The following is a 20,180-nucleotide window of genomic DNA, read 5'->3' on the forward strand; positions in this document are numbered from 1 at the left end:
AATAGTTGTTTTCTGGCAGAAAACACCCGGTGAGTGTGACCTTGGCATTTGGCGTTTTGGGGACCCATAGAGAGAGAGCTCTAATTCTGGCAGTTGAACTGGAGAGCAGAGAGAATTCCTCTTGGTACTAAAGAACACAGCTTGGCTCATTGCTGGTTTGATGGAACAGAGGCTACCACTTCTGAAGACCGAAATCTCTATCTGCCAGCCAGCATAAACTATGTTTGAGTATCCACAAAGAAAACAGCTTTATTTTATTTTATTTTATTTTTATTTTTAATTTTTTATTTTTTATAAACATATGTTTTTATCCCCAGGGGTACAGGTCTGTGAATCACCAGGTTTACACACTTCACAGCACTCACCAAAGCACATACCCTCCAGCTTTAAAACTGAGATGGATGACCTAGAAGCCACATAAAGGAAATTAATAAAAAAAAAAAAAAAGTTGTTGTTAGTAGAATAAGCTTCGGAGGAGACAGATAACAAATTGACTAACAGAAGGAGGAAAGAGAAGGAAAACAAGAAGGAGGGAGATTAAGGAAAAAAAAAATAAAGGAGGAAGAAAGGCTACAAAAATACAGATTTGAAGGGGCAGACGCACCCCAATGTTTATAGCAGTATTATGAACAATAGTCAAATTATGAAAAAAGCTCAAATGTTTTATTTATTCATTCATTCATTCTAATTTTTTTAGAATATGAATTTTAAATAATGCACTTACAAATATTTCATTATCAACCTTCTATTTAAACCTTCTCTTTTCGGGTGCCTGCGTGGCTCAGTCATTAAGTATCTGCTTCCAGGGTCCTGGAATCAAGCACTGCACCAGGCTCTCTGCTCAGCAGGAAGCCTGCTTCTCCCTCTTCCACTCCCCCTGCTTGTGTTCCTTCTCTCTGTCAAATAAATAAGTAATATTTTAAAAAAATAAAAAAAAAAATAAACCTCTTTTCTAGATCTGAGAAGCTAGATCAGAGGAGAAGAAATGCTGGGAGGCAGAGTACCCAGTCCTTGAAGGGGAATGATAGAGACATGAGCTGGAGGCAAGGACTATGACAAATTAATTTAATTTAATTTAATTTAAAAAATAAATTAATTACATAAATTAAAACCCTGGGTTTGGGGACAGGGGGCACTACAACGTGACCTTCTGGCTTCCAAGACCTTGAGGCTGACAGAACAAGAGCCATAAATGCAGAGCATATGCTCTCCTCTTCCACTTCTGCACCAGGGCAAGTCCTAGACTTACTGTAATGTATTTGCATTACAACAACCAAGCCTCTCCCCAACCATGGAGAAAGGCTGCCATGATGGTTCCTGTACAAACCTTGTAGGTTCAAAAACTCCCCCTCTCAACCTGAGGAAGTAGGGGTTCTCCATTTAACTGGAAGGAAACCAAAGTTGTAATACACTCAACTAAATTTCATAGTTGCTGGTATTTTAATAATTTATCTTTGTTAAAGAGATAACTGATGTTTGGAAATGTATAGAGAGCTTACTACATAAATTTGAGTTAACTTTTTTTTTTTTTTAGAAGGTAGAGAATTCTGAATGATCAACTGCAAGTGATATGACTTATTTAAGTGTTTAGGTGTGGATGCAAGGAGGTTGAAACATAAACAGAAGAGAATTCAAAACATTTCCAGTGAAAGTGCAAGTTACTAATGGAAAGGAAGTTAAGTTCTTTAAAAATTTTAAGGAGCATAAAATGCTGATATATAACATATCAGATATAAGCTACACCCTGCCAAAGGATACATTCAGAATTTGTCTTGCAAATGTCATGAAATGATTCACTCTATCATTTCTTTTTCTTTTATTTAATGATTTCACACAGTCTGGGAGACAAAGAAACAGTCTAACAAGACTTTTTGCTCATTTACTGCTTTGTATGATACATGCAGATGTATTTCATAACAGCCATTTAGATTCATTTAAATTCTCTTATTCATATTAGAATAAACACTTATTAGTTATTTCTTTAATAATAATAATAATTTGTTACTTCTGCATTTACTATTTATATATATTTATCAACATATACCTATCTATAATATTCATCTATTATATTTGTAATAACCAATATAGTCCATTAAAGATTATACTTGTAACCAGAGGATTAACTAAACACGGTGGTTGTTTCATTTTGTATTTTAATGGAAGTAGTAAAATATCAGTTTCTGAATTATATGAAGTCATTATTGACAGATGTTTATATTATAAATTTTTGCTCAATAATTATTTTCACATGCATTTTATATTATAAAATGAATAGGTATTCATAATAAAATCACCAAAATAGGTATTTTTTTTTTGTATTTCTAGGAAAATATTAAAGCACTGGCTATTCTAAGGACATTTTATATTCATGTAAGTTTTGGAAATATGACAAGTTCAACTTAGCATCCAAATGTATAGGTTCTAAGGATAAAAATAATAAATTTCTCATGCCAACAAACTTCTTAGACTTGATTTTAAACTCATGCTAAGAGAGCTGAGCAGTATGTAACAATTTTAGTTCCTTAATAATGTATAAGATGTGCTTGACTTAGTATTAAAAAGCTCTTGGAAGGCACGTTTTAAAAGATAAACCTTAATTTCTAAACAAACTTTAATTTTACCAAAAGAGTCCTTTTAGGCCTCACAATCCCATAACAACAAACACAGTCACATAACCTGTTTCTGCTTCACTTTTTTGCCATATACATTTAATTTAGGAAACACTTATGTGTTTATAAAATACAAATATTATATTTTGTTTAGGTAAAACAATACTGTCAACAACTCAATGAGGAGGTTGACTATAACACTCAGGGGATTACCAAGGTCACTATTGTCTAAAACCCAAACTGAAAATAACCATACAAGCAGTTTATAAATCAATCAATCTATCTGTCTTTATGTCATCTATTTGCATTTTACTGTGGGAGGTTTTTCAACTTTTCTTTGTTTAAGTAAGACTGATTTCTTAATGTATTTTACTCTCCCAATAACTGGCTTGTGTGTGTATATATATATATATATATATATATATATATATATATATATATCCTATACAGATTTTTGAGGTGGAAGACAACCTTATTTCTCGCAATGGCATTGAGAATTTAAAATGAGATGTTAAAATAAGAATTTAATGTTCTTCCCACATCCCCAGATGAACATGGCTGGTAATAGATGTGCATTAGGATCAGTTAGTTTACCACCTGTCTTTCTCTCTTGGTTTGACTCTATCAAAATGAGTGTAGATAACATCCCCAAATCCTGGCACTCTTGCCTATGTATTTGGGGCTAACAGGTAATTCATGAACACCTTACTGTCTCATTAATAAATTTTGCTAAGTCCTACAAAAAAATTTAGGGTTCATTTAAATATAAGAAGTCAGAATTGGAGTTATATTTTGCCTAATAATCCGGAGCATTTTAAACATAGACTAGTGATTTGTTAATTTTAATTCTTAAAATTTCCACAACCAAACATTCAATTAACCTATTCAAATTTCAAAACTCTAAATGTGAGTATTCTGAAAGTGATTTTTATATTTAATTCGTGAAGCTAAATACATGCATACATGTGTATTTTAATTAGAATAAAGTGTTCTGATATATATGTGTACGTATGACTGTGGGTGTATGTGAATATACTTTAAAATCACTATCACAATTAAGCCAGTGTGATATGAAAAGAGAGAGAACAGTTCAGATTAATCTGGGCAAAACAGAACTCTTAGAATATATATTGATTTTCCACCTTCCAAAATACTTCCATAAATCATGATCATTGCATGCCATTCCTATGTGCCCTTGATGCTGCAAACTATAATCTAATCTTTACTTCAAGCTTCTAGAAAAGGACATTTTTCTTAGCATTTCTTCCTACTTATGCATTTTACTTACTTTCTCTGTCTGCTTTTTTCTTTTATTTACCTACAATATTGCTAGCTATACACATGATGCTGACATCTCAAGGTCAACAAAATGAACTAATGAATAATAATACTTTTGTTCTCAGTGGGATTCTTGCCCATGAGTTTGGTAAACTAAGAAAAAATAAACTTTCAAGCAAGCAGTGTTTAAAAGCTTCTAAATGTGATTTCTGAAATGTTTAAAGCCCCAAATCCTTATGACTTCACCCTAAATTTAGGACTTCAACTTTATACAGACCATCTTCACCTAGTATTTTCTATGTTCTGTATCCCCAAGAATATCCTATATGATCTGACATTTGCATTCAGGATAAAACAAATTGATAAATGTTTTGTAATTTTCATTTTGTATGAAATCAAAAGTAGTATTATCCTGGCAATATTCAAGGAATGATTAGTCCTGTCTCATTTATATTTATTACTCTTTTCTATTTTGATAATTTTTCCCATATTCTGATTATTCATTACACCACTTGCACAATTGATTGGCTATAAATGAATGCTGTGAGCTCTACTCAACTGAAAAAGCTCTTCTTTGTAGGATTCACATTGGAAAACAATAAAAGTGGAACAGGTAAATATATTGGATATGAGAGTGCAAGAAAATGGATTAGAACAGGACAAGTGAAATGAAGAAAAAGAAAAAAATACAAAAGACTTTATTAGAAATGATAAATGTACAAAAATAGCATGATAGCAGGAAATAGATTGAATGAATCAATTGCACATTTGTACAGTGTTTCTTAATAACTTCTCCTCTTAAAACACATTCTAAAGAATCTCCAAAAGCAAAGAGTCTTTAATGGAATGCACCTTCACTGAAGGGTAGTAACTTGACACACTTCTTTCAGGAGAGTTTGAATTTTATAATGGAAATATCATGACATTAACCAAAGGTGTTCACTAACTGATCTGAATTAAATAGATACAAACCAAAGGCAAGATACCCTTAGGAATTTGAACATAGAATAATAATGGCCTAATTTATTCAGAGTATAAAGTGCAGCTTAAGATCAGTAAAGCAATTATAATTTCTATCTTCAGAAATGTTTTATTTTAATCACTAGACTCAGGTTATTTTTCTCTGATAATAATTGATTGCCTTTCATACACAATATCCATCTGTTTATCATCTATCTATCATCTATCTATCATCTATTTTCAGTAGCAAAGATGAAAGGCATTCTCATTTGAGGTTAAAAAAAAAGTAAATCTAGATTGTTATTTACTACAAAGATTCTAAATCTATAAACTAACCTGATTAAGCTCATTTTAAAATAAACATATGAAAATATAGAAAATATTTAAAAGATAATAATAAACAGGGGAAGTTTAAGATTTAGAATGAAATGCAAAATAGCAAAAAGGAAGAATCTAGTTATCTCTGATTGCTTTGAAACTTTGAAATAATTTTTAATAGTTCTAAAAATTCCTAAAGAATTTTGTGTTTGCTAAAATTTGTAAAAATAATTGTCATCATTTTATTCCTACTTTTAGTTACTATTTCCTAAAATTTATAAAAACAATTCATGTACATTATACAATTTCTAAGAATAGTAATATGATTCTAAAGTTTGCCTTTTAAATAATATACAATGCATTGCTATTTGTGATTTTCAGAAATGTTTTATTTATTCTTTTTCTCTTCTCTAGTGAAGTCATGTTTACCTTTACTGGATTCTAGCAAATAAGAAATGATTTAAAGTCAACAAATATTCTTAAACGCTTACAATCAGAACCGTATTATACAGATTAACTCAAATTTTTTAAAAATGTTCAATAACAATTGAATGAATTTTCAATAAAGTGAATTTTGAAGGTTATGAACTTTAATAAAACGATTTTATTTTCTTTACTGATTTGAGTAAACTACTCATTATAAATACAATTTAAATTTAGAAATAGGAATAATTTTGATGATGGTGTTCATGATAGTATTGACTTATTAGTCCACTTTGAAGAAACATTTGTATGTTTAACTTACTGTGTTACATCATCATTTTAACTCTAGTTGGTCAAAGATAAAGCTGGACATTAACTAAAGTAATGGAAACATTTTATTCTACAACTACTGGCAGTAGGGAAAAGTGTTGTGGCTGACCCAGATTTGTGCAGAGATGTCTGGGTGCTTTATGGGATAATGAGGGATTAAAGAAGAGACAAGTGGAGGCTTAGTCTGGTCAGGGAAATGAAAAATTATGAAGGCTTGGTTAGTGTAAAAGCCATTCAGATAGCTGGGTCTGCTACCTGGCAATATTGAAGGTAGAATTTTATTCTGCAACAAAGTTTGGGAGACAGAGTCCTTATCCTTTCTGAAAGAAATTTCAAAGGCATGGCTTCCAGGTCCTTGAGAAAGATACTACTGGGTTATAGGAGATACATACATATATTTATCAAAAGAACAGAGGAAGCTTTTTAAAAAATAAATGCTCTAGGACAGGGAGTTCTTAGCTGGAACAAGTAGCAAATTCTTTTGGCAGCCTTGAGTTTTCTCAAGCCAAGTTTTAAAGGACGGTGGGATGCTTCTAATGACTCCATCTGAAACAGTTGGAAGGCATGCTAGGGTTTGTTCAAATTTCTTAGCACAGGGGTTTGAATAGAGTCCTGCGTGCCCAGCGTGCTTTGCAGTTCTCAGATTAGAGCAGACAAACCCGGAGACTACAGAGAATAGGGATTGATGTAATGCTAACACATGCTACTACTTACAAAGAGATAATAAGAGGCAGACCAAGAAAAATTAAATAGAAATGGATCAAACTGTTCAGGAGCAACAACAAAAATGTGAACAAGAGGATGAGTAATTATTGGCATAATTAGCGACAATATTTACGTGTTGTTAGCAACTGAATATTTATAAACCCCATTTGTATGTTGAAACCAATTCTGCATGTGACATTACTGAATATAGGGGCTTTGAGAGATGATTAAGTCCTAAGTATGAAGCCCTCATGAATAGGTTTAATGTTCTTACAGAAGACCGCCTGGAGAGCTCCCTAGTCCCTTCTGCCATGTAAAGACACAGGAAGAAGATGGTCATCTATATATCAGAAAGTAAGCTCTCACCAGACACCAGCTCTGCTTTGATCTTTAACTTTGTTGCCTTGATCTTTAACTTTTCAGTTCCAGAATTGTGAGAAATAAATTTCTGTTGTATTAAAAAACTACTCACTCAGGCTTTGGTGTTTTGTTAGAGTAGCTCAAAAATACTAAATGGACATTTATCATTCAAATTAGAATATCTTTGAATTAATTTTATAATAAGTTATGGCAATTATTTATAAATTCAACAAATTTTACTTTTTTTTAATATATATTTTATTTTATTTTATTTTTTATTTCCAGCATAACAGTATTTATTATTTTTGCACCACACCCCGTGCTCCATGCAATCCGTGCCCTCTATAATACCCACCACCTGGTACCCCAACCTCCCACCCCCCGTCCCTTCAAAACCCTCAGATTGTTTTTCAGAGTCCATAGTCTCTCATGGTTCACCTCCCCTTCCAATTTCCCCCAACTCCCTTCTCCACTCTAAGTCCCCATGTCCTCCATGCTATTTGTTATGCTCCACAAATAAGTGAAACCATATGATAATTGACTCTCTCTGCTTGACTTATTTCACTCAGCATAATCTCTTCCAGTCCCGTCCATGTTGCTACAAAAGTTGGGTATTCATCCTTTCTGATGGAGGCATAATACTCTATCCCCAGGAGTACAGGTCTGTGAATCACTAGGTTTACACACTTCACAGCACTCACCAAAGCACATACCCTCCCCAATGTCCATAATCCCACCCCCTTCTCCCAAACCCCCTCCCCCCAGCAACCCTCAGTTTGTTTTGTGAGATTAAGAGTCACTTATGGTTTGTCTCCCTCCCAATCCCATCTTGTTTCATTTATTCTTCTCCTACCCACTTAAGCCCCCATGTTGCATCACCACTTCCTCATATCAGGGAGATCATATGATAGTTGTCTTTCTCTGCTTGACTTATTTCGCTAAGCATGATACGCTCTAGTTCCATCCATGTTGTCGCAAATGGCAAGATTTCATTTCTTTTGATGGCTGCATAGTATTCCATTGTGTATATATACCACATCTTCTTGATCCATTCATCTGTTGATGGACATCTAGGTTCTTTCCATAGTTTGGCTATTGTGGACATTGCTGCTATAAACATTCGGGTGCATGTGCCCCTTTGGATCACTACGTTTGTATCCTTAGGGTAAATACCCAATAGTGCAATTGCTGGGTCATAGGGCAGTTCTATTTTCAACATTTTGAGGAACCTCCATGCTGTTTTCCAGAGTGGCTGCACCAGCTTGCATTCCCACCAACAGTGTAGGAGGGTTCCCCTTTCTCCGCATCCTCGCCAGCATCTGTCATTTCCTGACTTGTTTATTTTAGCCATTCTGACCGGTGTGAGGTGATATCTCATTGTGGTTTTGATTTGTATTTCCCTAAAGATATTCTCTTTTTTTTTTTTTTAACTCTACTGCCAATGTGGGGCTCAAACACATGGCTTCAAGATAAAAAATCATATGCTCTACTGACTGAGACAACCAGACACTCCAACAAATTTCACTTCTGATTAATAACATGTGTTTTAAAATGGGAATAAAATATATAAAAGTAATTCTAATTAGCAGTTTGTAGGCCACCAGTTTCTATCAGCCAGAGTGAACATATTAATTACAGTATCCTATTTTATACTAGAAATATTTAGTTGTGTTACATGACTCCAACATCCTTCCTCATAATGTTCACTTTTCTGACTATAGATTTTTGCTTGAATATATTGAAATGGAATTTTAATTTTGATGAGTTTTAAGAAATACATATTCCTATATAAATAACATTAAGATACAGATCATTTCTATCACCCGAAAAAGTTTCTCTCTCACTTTTTGCTGTCAATTTTCAGGCAAAGGTAATCATTGATGTCGTATCTGTCACTATAAATTAGTTTTTCCTTTTTTTGAATTTTCATAGAAATAGAATATTTCAGTATGAACACTTTCATGTCCATCTTATTTTAAGCATCACAGTATTTTAGAGATAAATATGTTTGTGTGTAGTAGTAATTCATTACTTTTTTTAAAGATATTATTTATTCACTTATTTGTCATAATGAGAGAGAGAAAGCACAAGCAGGCAGAGGCAGAGAGAGAAGCAGGTTTCCTGCAGAGAAAGGACCCTGCCGTGGGACTCAATTCTAGGACTCTGGGATGATGACCTGAGCTGAAGGCAGGGGCCTAACTGACTGTGCCAGCCAGGTGTCCCTAATTCATTACTTTTTATTACAGGATGTTATCTCAATTATGGATTTATCACAGTTTTTTCTTCCATTTACCACTGAATGAGATTTTGAATTATTTTCAGTTGGGGATGACTATGACTACAATTGCAATAAATATTCAAGTGTAAATTTTGAAGTAAATATTTTTACAATTTATTTATTTTAGAGAGAGAGAGAGCAGATAGAGGGGCGGAGGGGAGAGAGAATTTTTATAATTGTCTTTTCTTTACATATGCTCTCATTTTTTTTTCCTCTGCTTCTATGATTTTTCTCTTTACCATTAATTCCAGCACTATGATTTAAATGGGCTTTCATGTGGGGGTACCTGGTGGTTCAGTTGTTGTTTAAATGTCTGACTTTTGATTTCTGCCCAGGTCATGATCTTGGGGTCATGAGATTGAGCCTGGCATCCAGCTCCACGCAGGCTGGGGACAGAGACTGGTTAAATTCTCGAAACTCTTTAAATGGCCTTAGTGTGATTATCTTTGTTCTCAACCTATTATAGGTCTTTGTTTCCTTCATGATCCATAATTATACATCTGCTAGATGGCTCACTATTTCACCACTGGTCATGGAATTGCTATTGTTTTCTTTTTATATTAGTACTTTTTGTGTGTGTACTTTACTTTGGTGGTTCCTATCACTTTGTCATTGAGTAGATTGATTATTTCTTCTGTGGTAGCTATTAATTCCATTCAGAATTGTTTTAATTTCAATATTGTAGTTTTTATCTTTAGAAGTTCCACATGGTTCTTAATTTTGATCAGATATAAGACATCACATATTTAATATTGTTGAATGTTCCTTTACTATGTTCCTTTAAAGTATTTTGAAGCTTGAACTTTAACAATGCAAAGTTTGTTTTTAAGCTTTGTTAGGATAGGTCTAGAGTAGTCTTTAATTGAAATACACTTTAGTCCAACTACTAAATTGTGACCCTATCTGAATACTCCAGGTGTTCCAAGAAGATCATCATTCTAAATGGCTAGAACTAAAATTAATGTCCAATTCTATATGAGTTCATTTCATTTTTCAGCTTCCAACATCCTTTGTTATTCTTTGTTCTGTACATGTATATTTTATCATTCAGCAAATATATCAAGAGAACGTCTTTGCAGATTTTTGAGGCTGCTTCTTTGTATACAATTGACTCTTAAATGACTTGGATTTGAACTGTGTGGGTCCATTCAGGTTGTTTCCAATAAATACAATACAGGACTATAAATGTATTTTTTCTTGTGGTTTTTCATAATAACAATTTCTCCTCTCTAGCTTACTTTATTGTAAGAATACAGAATATAATATATATGTTTTAATTGATTATGTTATTAGTAAATCTTTACCAATTCACAGTACACCACTAGGAGTTAAGTTTTTGGAGAGTCAAGAATTTTATGTGGACTATGCAACTATGCAGAAATTGGCTTCCCTAACCTCCATGTTGTTCAAGGGTCATCCATTGATTCCTGTCTTTGCTACTTTACCTGTAAATTCCAGCTATTTCTTCCTCCTTATTTATCAACTTCTATCTCTCTAACTCAACAAGCTCTAATGCTTTGATTGGGTTTTCCCTTCCTGAACCTTAGAACAAAAAGTACCCCTAGGCAAGAGCTAAGAGAATCTTCTGGCTCTCTTGTTACTCCCCCTTTGCTGAGAGATTATAGTCCTGTGCTTTTGTTATCAAGGTCTGAAAACCACTGCTTTTCATTCAGCTTATAGTTACGACTAGAAGATAAGTTTGATCCCAAGGACTCATTCATCTTAGCTGGAATTCGGTATTGTATGTGTGTGTCAATTTTAGTTTTGAGGTAGAGGAAATTGATTATTTATACATTTAGAAATATTTTGTAATTATGGAATTGACACACTTATTTAACTTTTTAATTTTTTAACTTTTATTATATACTTAAATACACAATATATTATCTAAAACACACACTTTTTTCTTTTTTTTAATTTTTTATTTTTTATAAACATATTAAGTTGAATTTTTTTTAAAGTGTGTGTGTAAAACACACACTTTTTTAAAAAAATATTCAACTTAAAGTCTCTTAGTTTTGTTTTTTTTTTTTTGAACTATGTAATTTTTTTGAACTAAGAATGTAATGGATCATGAGATAGAATGGGATCTGTAATGTGTGGCAACATATTCTTTTTAAACAGAATATATATGTAGTCTACATTTTAGTAAAAGTCTGAAAATTAAAGAGGCTGTTACAGTTTTTGAAACATGTTAAGCAACAGATCACCAGCCCCTTTTCCTCAGGACTAAAAGCTTTGTCTCACAGAGCACCTATCAGTTTGAGAAGCGCATTACTGATGGTTCAGTAGTCTCATTTGTTCTGCTTACCTAGGTGGAGATGTGTTTATGATACTTTTCTGGACACAGTTTTTGAAAAGACTCCATTTTATCATATTATGAAACACCTGTTTTTGTATTTGTTATCATATATCCTCCATACATCTCTAGCAAAGGGAAGCTCAGCAGAAGCAAACATAGATTAATAGCTGGTAGGTGTAATAAACTTCATAACCTAAAATCTTGCTGTTTTTAACCCCATCCTGTCATTGTAATTCACTGTAATATTTCTAAGACTCTGCTTTTTGTTGCTCTTTTTTTTTTCTTTCTTTCTGCAGCTGCATAAGCAGGTGCAGATTTGAAGCAGTATAAGGAATGAAAGAGAGTTTATCATGCAAATAATAGTATCATTTAACCCACCCCAACCCTGTAATTGACCTGATTGATCATAATGTTAAGATTGTCTCTTTGAATTCACTAAAACCACTGGTTAAATATAAAACAAGGGGTATTTTATTGACACAGTAGAACCTAATAGCGGTCTATCTTTTAAAAATACGTATTATTTTCCTAACAGAACCAACTGAGGTTTGTGTTCTATGAGTGTATCTTTACCCTTGCTTTGAAATGAGAAATACCATATCATTTTGTTTTCTGCTGTACATTTGCCACAGTCCTTAAAGGTTTCACGCAAAGCAAAGTAAATCATCCAGACACATAATATTCATAAGCACAGCAGTTTAAGTAAAATGAGGACTATTCCTTTTAATTCAAATTCCTGGTAGATTTTTTTTTTTTTCCCCTCAAGCCAGGTGCACAAAGAGCATGACGATGTAACAACATCCATATGCCAATTTGAATAAATTGGACTGATTGGCTCCTGGAAACTCTTTGGAAGGCGCAAGCATATCCAGGAGAATTAGACCTTAATGTCCAGCTGTCTTTTATACCTAATAAGATAAATATATCAAAAATAGTCTTTTATTTGGCTATGTCTCTTACAGAAAAACATGGAAACCAGTACAAAGGAAGTGACTCTGCCTAACATGAAACAAAAGGGAAGGACGCTTTGTAACAACTTTCTGTGAAAGGTTGCAGAGCCACATAATATAATCTTGAGTAACTGACAAACTTCCCTAGGTGATAACACAGTGAAAAAGTTCTGAGGAGCATGCCATATATTTTGTAAAGATAGAATTTAAAGGGACAACTGTTAATATAATCATATAGTCTTTGTAGATGGCATTCTGAGCTTTTTAAAACTATCCCATGTCAAAACAAATAGAAAAGAGCTTACCACTGATTTAGGTAATTCCAAATAACGCCACCTCCAATGTTTCTTTTTAAAGCCCATAGCATACAAATACCCAAACACATATGTTTGGCATCTAACTTATTTTTGCTATTCTGTGAGCCTAGTGCATCAATTTGCTCATATTTGAAGCACAGAGTTATAAAACAAAATTCAAATGTTGTGACTATTTCATTGAGGCCATTACTCTCTAGTCATCAAGGCTGAACATTTGAAATATTCTTAAAATCAATTTATCTCTGTACATTGACTTTGTATCCTGCCACGTTACTGAATTGCTGTATGAGTTCTAATAGTTTTGGGGTGGAGTCTTTTGGGTTTTCCATATAAAGAATCATGTCATCTGCAAAGAGAGAGAGTTTGACTTCTTCATTGCCAATTTGGATACCTTTTATTTCTCTTTGTTGTCTGATTGCTGTTGCTAAGACTTCTAATACTATGTTGAGCAAGAGTGCTGAGAGTGGGCATCCTTGTCGTGTTCCTGATCTCAATGGGAAGGCTGCAAGCTTTTTCGCATTGAAGATGATATTTGCCATGGGTCTTTCATAGATAGATTTGATGAAGTTCAGGAATGTTCCCTCTGTCCCTATACTTTGAAGCGTTTTAATCAGGAATGGATGCTGGATTTTGTCAAATGCTTTTTCTGTATCAATTGAGAGAACCACGTGGTTCTTCTCTCTTTTCTTATTAATTTGTTCTATCACATTGATTGATTTGCGAATGTTGAACCATCCTTTTAGTCCAGGAATGAATCCCACCTGGTCATGGTGGATAATCTTTTTAATATGCTGTTGGATCCTATTTGCTAGGATCTAGTTGGGAATCTTAGCATCCATATTCATCAGGGATATTGGTCTGAAATTCTCCTTTTTGGTAGGGTCTTTGTTCGGTTTAGGGATCAGGGTAATGCTGGCTTCATAGAAAGAGCCTGGAAGTTTTCCTTCTGCTTCAATTTTTTTTTTTTGAAACAGCTTCAGGAGAATAGGTATTATTTCTTCTTTGAAAGTTTGGTAGAATTCCCCAGGGAATCCGTCAGGTCCTGGGCTCTTGTTTTTTGGGAGGTTTTTGATCACTGCTTCAATCTCGTTACTAGATATCAGTCTATTCAGGTTGTCAATTTCTTCCTGATTCAATTTTGGGAGTTTATAGTTTTCCAGGAATGCATCCATTTCACCTAGGTTGCTTAGCTTATTGGCATATAACTGTTAATAATAACTTCTGCTATACAAGTCAATTTACAGTAATCAGTGGCTTTCTTATACACTAACAATGAAAATACAGAAAGGGAAATTAGAGAATCGATTCCACTTACTATAGCACCGAGAACCATAAGATACCTGGGAATAAAACTAAACAAAGGGATAAAGGATCTGTACTTGAGGAACTACAGAACATTCATGAAAGAAATTGAAGAATACACAAAAAGATGGAAGACCATTCCATGCTCTTGGATCGGAAGAATAAATATTGTTAAAATATCTATACTGCCTAGAGCAATCTATACTTTTAATGCCATTCCAATCAAAATTCTACCAGTATTTTTCAAATAGCTGGAGCAAATAATCCTAAAATTTGTATGGAATCAGAAGAGACCCCGAATTGCTAAGGAAATGTTGAAAAACAAAAATAAAACTGGGGGCATCACATTGCCTGATTTCAAGCTTTACTACAAAGCTGTGATCACCCACCAAGATAGAATGGTACTGGCATAAAAACAGACACATAGACCAGTGGAACAGAGTAGAGAGCCCAGATATGGACCTTCAACTCTATGGTCAAATAATCTTTGACAAAACATAAAAAATATATACAGTGGAAAAAAGACAGTCTCTTCAATAAATGGTGCTGGGAAAACTGGGCAGCTATATGTAGAAGAATGAAACTCTACCATTCTCTTACACCATACACAAAGATAAACTCAAAATAGATAAAAGACCTCAACATGAGACAGGAATCCATCAGAATCCTAGAAGAGAATGTAGGCAGTAATCTCTTCGATATCAGCAACAGCAACTTCTTTCAAGATATGTCTCCAAAGGCAAAGGAAACAAAAACAAAAATAAACTTTTCAGACTTCATCAAAATCAAAAGCTTCTGCACAGCAAAGGAAACAGTCAACAAAACAAAAAGGCAACCAATGGAATGGAAGAAGATATTTGCAAATGACAGTACAGACAAAATGTTGATATCCAGGATCTATAAAGAACTCCTCAAACTCAACACACACAAAACAGATAATCATATCAAAAAATGGGCAGAAGACATGAACAGACACTCCAATGAAGACATACAAATGGCTATCAGACACATGAAAAAAATGTTCACCATCACTAGCCATCAGGGAAATTCAAATTAAAACCACAATGAGATACCACCTTTACACCAGTTAGAATGGCCAAAATTAGCAAGACAGGAAACAACATGTGTTGGAGAAGATGTGGAGAAAGGGGAACCCTTTTACACTGTTGGTGGGAATGCAAGTTGGTACAACCTTTTTGGTGAACAGTGTGGAGATTCCTCAAGAAATTAAAAATAGAACTTCCCTATGACCCTGCAATTGCACTCCTGGGTATTTACCCCAAAGATACAGATGTAGTGAAAAGAAGGGCCATTTGTACCCCAATGTTTATAGCAGCAATGGCCACGGTTGCCAAACTGTGAAAAGAACCAAGATGCCCTTCAACGGACAAATGGATAAGGAAGATGTGGTCCATATACACTATGGAGTATTATGCCATCATCAGAAACGATGAACACCCAACTTTTGTAGCAACATGGATGGGACTGGAAGAGATTATGCTGAGTGAAGTAAGTCAAGCAGAGAGAGTCAATTATCATATGGTTTCACTTATTTGTGGAGCATAACAAATAGCATGGAGGACATGGGGAGTTAGAGAGGAGATGGGAGTTGGGGGAAATTGGAAGGGAAGGTGAACCATGAGAGACTATGGACTCTGAAAAACAATCTGAAGGGTTTGAAGTGGTGGGAGGGTGGGAGGTTGGGGGAACCAGGTGGTGGGTATTAGAGAGGGCACAGATTGCATGGAGCACTGGGTGTGATGCAAAAATAATGAATACTGTTATGCTGAAAATAAATAAAAAATAAATTTAAAAAAATCACTTTATCTCTTAGACTAACATACTCTGCCACTTTTAAATCTGATAATGACCGTAGAATTTCTTTTGGAGATGAAGTAAAGTAAATGCTGCATCTGCTTGATATAGTAGTATTTAAGGTATCTAAATTTCATAAATTCCTTTATACAAAAATAAATAAAAATAAAATAAACTGATACAAAGTACAAGTACAATAGTGAAATAATATTACACTTGGCACATCTGGCTTGAAATCAGATATGATTCCACTTTGATAAGCTGTCATACTTAAAATAATTACAGCAGATAGCATTTTCCATGAATAAGATTTATTGTGTTTTTTTAAGATTTTATTTATTTATTTATTTATTTATTTATTTATTTTGAAGGGGTAGGTCAAAGGGAGAGGTAAGAAGGGATAGAATCCTCAAGCAGACTTCTTTATGAGTGCAGAATCTCACATGGCACTCCATCCCAGGACCTTGGGATTACGACCTAAGCCAAAATGCATGCTCAGCGAGGAATCTTCTTGAGATTCCTATCCTCTCCTCTGTTCTTTTCCTGACTTGCCCTGTCCCTCTCTATCAAATAAATAAAATCTTAAAATAAATATATACATATATATTTATATATATATATATGAATGGAAAGATATACCTTTTTTCTAATGTATTTCATTATACAACAACTCACCAGGAAAAAAAAAAAAAATTCATCATACATTCTAGAGTTCTTCAAAATCAGTGGTGCTTTCACTTTTCATACACCATTTTTAGTTATCTACTTAGAAAAGAGCAAAATCTGTTGGGTGCCTGGGTGGCTCAGTAGGTTAAGGCCTCTGCCTTCAGCTCAGGTCATGAACCCTGGGTCCTGGGATTGACCCCTGCATTGGGTTCTCTGCTCAGCAGGAAGCCTGCTTCCCTTCCTCTCTCTCTCTCTGCCCGCCTGCCTACTTGTGATCTCTGCCTGTCAAATAAATAAATGAAATCTTAAAAAAAAAAAAAAGAAAAGAGCAAAATCTAAAGTTAAGTTTATGTATGCCAATCACACACCTCTGATTTAATGCAAATGATAATTTCTCAATGTGTAGAACAGAGTTCTTTGAATAGGAATGTAAAAGTGTGAAACTAGAAACTGAGAAAGCAAAGCAAACCAAAAGCTTATTTGGGGTCTTTAAGGAATTTAAATCCAGGAGACTTAGATTCAAGAGGAGACTGAAAAGTTCCAGGTAGGCAAATCGAACTCCATATTTCAAATCTTGGGGGTCTGTTTCAGATCCTCGATTATTGTGAAGCCATTGTTTTTGCACCCATCCACCTTATTAGAGTTCCTCCCCATCTGGCCAAAATGACTTCCAGGAAATTTAAAAGCCCATGTCTTTTATTTCGTCTTCATTTTTATTTTTCTCCACTTTTATGGGTGAAAAGCAGCCATATATACTGGAGGAATTTAAAAAGTCACTGTACAAGTCCAGAGAAAGTTGCAGAATTAAAAAAGACCTAAAGGTCTAAAAAGACCTCAAGCTTGCCCTTCATGTTTACTGATCTTCTACACAGAGACAGCTTACAACAAAAAAGAAAACACTGGGAAGGGGAAGAGTCTGATTTTCAGAGTAAACACATTATTAGATTCATATGTCTAGTTTCCAACAAAAATATCACAAGGCATACAAAGAAATGAAACCAGGTCCCATTCGATGGAGAAAATAAAACAACAGAAACTTTCTTTAAAAATGACTTTAAGAAATGTACCCAATAAATACTTTAAACAGTTATTCTATATATCCTCAAAGAACCAGAGGAAGACATAGACAAAGAAAACTAGAAATATAAACTTCCCATTAATTATAAAATAGACTATGACTCTATATTTGAAGAGAATGAGCTAGTAATACTTGCATGAACATGCATGGACCTCAGAAGCCTTGCATTGAGAAAATGATTAGTGAATGAAACCAGATATAAACCTATATATACCATGTAATTCCATTTATATGAAATCCTGGAAGAGGCAAAACTAATTTATAGTAATAGAAATCAGAGCAGAGATTGCTTAGGTGTTGAAAGAAGAGTGTTTCACTGAAAAGGAGCATAAAGGGTTTTCTGGTATAATAAAAGTGTCCCATTTCTTTATAGAGATCTGTGTTACATGGGTGTTAGGAATTACTCAAAAAACAAAATACATCTAATAAATAATAAGAAGAAAGTAGATCATTTAGTCATCCATTTATTGATCCATCCCCTTTCATCCCCTTCTATTTAGCAAACAGTGATTTAAAAAAAGACCTAAGCACAGTGTAGTAACTATTTTATATTTTTATATTTAATATTTTTTAAATTTTATTTGTAAATGAATTACCCAAGATAAATGGGTACCCAGGGTACTCAAGACACCAAGGTGTTCCTTATATATTTGAGACTGAATATTTGTTTTACTAAAATAGATGGAGATCCCAATTTTTTTAATAAGAAAGTACAAAAAGGCCTGAAAGAGGGAAAGAAAGAAAATAACAATAAACAGCATGTGGTTTATTCATAAACCATAAACTTGAGACAGTTATCTATGACCCAGTTCTCAACCTAAAAAGAAATAACTCAGAAAATTTGTAAAAGTAAGAGATTTGGGATTGGTGTAATTTAATTCTTGAGTCAAGTTCTCTTCTGGTTCAAAGAGAAGAGGTTCAAGCAGTAGATGTCCCTACAGAATTAGAGAGTTATGAGAAAATTTTTCTGTTATCCTTTGTTTCATAAATAGGTGTTGATGGAGGATAATTTTTAGCTTTGTAGGTCCATCTTGAACATTGTCACCCCAAGTCACTGGAACAGCCAAAAAGCATCCTGTATATTTCCAAATGTTCCTCTGGGACATTGTCTCCTCCCACTTTTCTTCCTCCCATCCCCAACTTGGAAGCTATTAACCTAGAAATCTTGAGTGACCACATTTCTATCAGGGAAACCCTGTCCTGGAAGTGTGACTAGTGTGGTAAAGAAATACTTTGAGAGAACCATCTAAGAAGAGACTAAGGGTGGTCCTAGACAACACTTAAAAACACAATGTGGTTTAAAAAAAAATTCAAATACTGACCAGCTTACATGGAATACAAAGGACGGGCTGAGTGCAATCTATTGTACCCAAAGACTCTCGAGAAAAGTAGCGGCCAAAGAACTGAAACAGGTAATCAAAGACCATGCTGTAATGAAGGACTTCAGCAATGGAGGCACAAAAGGAGTGGGAAGATATTGAGTGATTTGCTAGCTCTGTAGATATCAGGATGGACCAGAAGTTTTTATGAATTAAGCAGCCCACAAGATCTGAAAAAGGATGATCCATAATTCTCAATCTTATCACTAATCCTAGAACTTAGATAGCCTTCTGAGCTGTCAGAAAGAGAAAATGTATTCATAAAATTATTCTAGAGTGACTGAATGGTTAAAAATAAGTCAGACTTCAAATGAAGAGGTTCTTTTTAGCCTTACCTGGCAATACTGAATTCATCCCAATAAGAGAAATAAATGTTTCGGCTAAATAGAACTCAGTCGGAGACAAGTACATTTGCAGGCTTGAAACCCTCCTTCTTCCGAGGTGAGAGTATGTAGTAAGAATTTTTAAGAATATTCATGTAGTATATATCTTTATCTGTGGTTGAAGACAATTCTCCAGATATAATCAGAAAAGAAAAATATCTCATAAGCACATTAGAGTAATGCTGCGTGGAGAAGAGGCATACTCTTAGAGTTATCAATTTTAGAGTATTCCGTAAGATTAAGCTTCAGAACATATTAAAAAGTTTGTCAAATTCTTAGAGAAGAGTGAGCAGAAGGAGTGAATTAAGTAGCATAGAAATATATATTTAAAAGCCAAATATTGGATTCTGCATTTTATAATGAAATAACTATCTTCTTAGAGGTTTTGGTACTAAAATTGAAGCAGCCTTCAGAAGACTTTGCTATAGAATTAGAGGAGACCATTCCTAAACCAGAAATTTTAGGGTAGAAGTGCCCAGTTTTTGAGAGGTTCTCTCTCTCTCTCTTTCTGTGTGTGTGTGTGTGTGTGTATAAATATATTTATAAATATAAATATATATTTATATTTATTTATATTTATATTTATATTTATATTTATATTTATATTTATATTTCTTCAAGGGCATGCTTTGTTTTGATTGTATAAAATCCTGACTTGCTGATGTACATTAAACCCCTAAAGAAAGTCAATGGCAAGTCATATGAAAGCTGGAATTATGGGTTTCAG

General features: G+C 33.9%; 1 long non-coding RNA gene across 1 annotated transcript; it reads left to right on the forward strand.

Annotated features, from left to right (window-relative positions):
• The first annotated feature begins 1,539 nt into the window (after positions 1-1,539).
• On the forward strand, positions 1,540-7,031 carry LOC116583454. Its single transcript, XR_004282745.1, has 3 exons — positions 1,540-1,657; positions 2,326-2,370; positions 6,900-7,031. It is a non-coding gene; the product is annotated as an uncharacterized LOC116583454 (long non-coding RNA).
• Positions 7,032-20,180: the final 13,149 nt, after the last annotated feature.

This window comes from Mustela erminea, chromosome 2, assembly GCF_009829155.1.
Source record: "Mustela erminea isolate mMusErm1 chromosome 2, mMusErm1.Pri, whole genome shotgun sequence".
Classification (NCBI taxonomy): domain Eukaryota; kingdom Metazoa; phylum Chordata; class Mammalia; order Carnivora; family Mustelidae; genus Mustela; species Mustela erminea.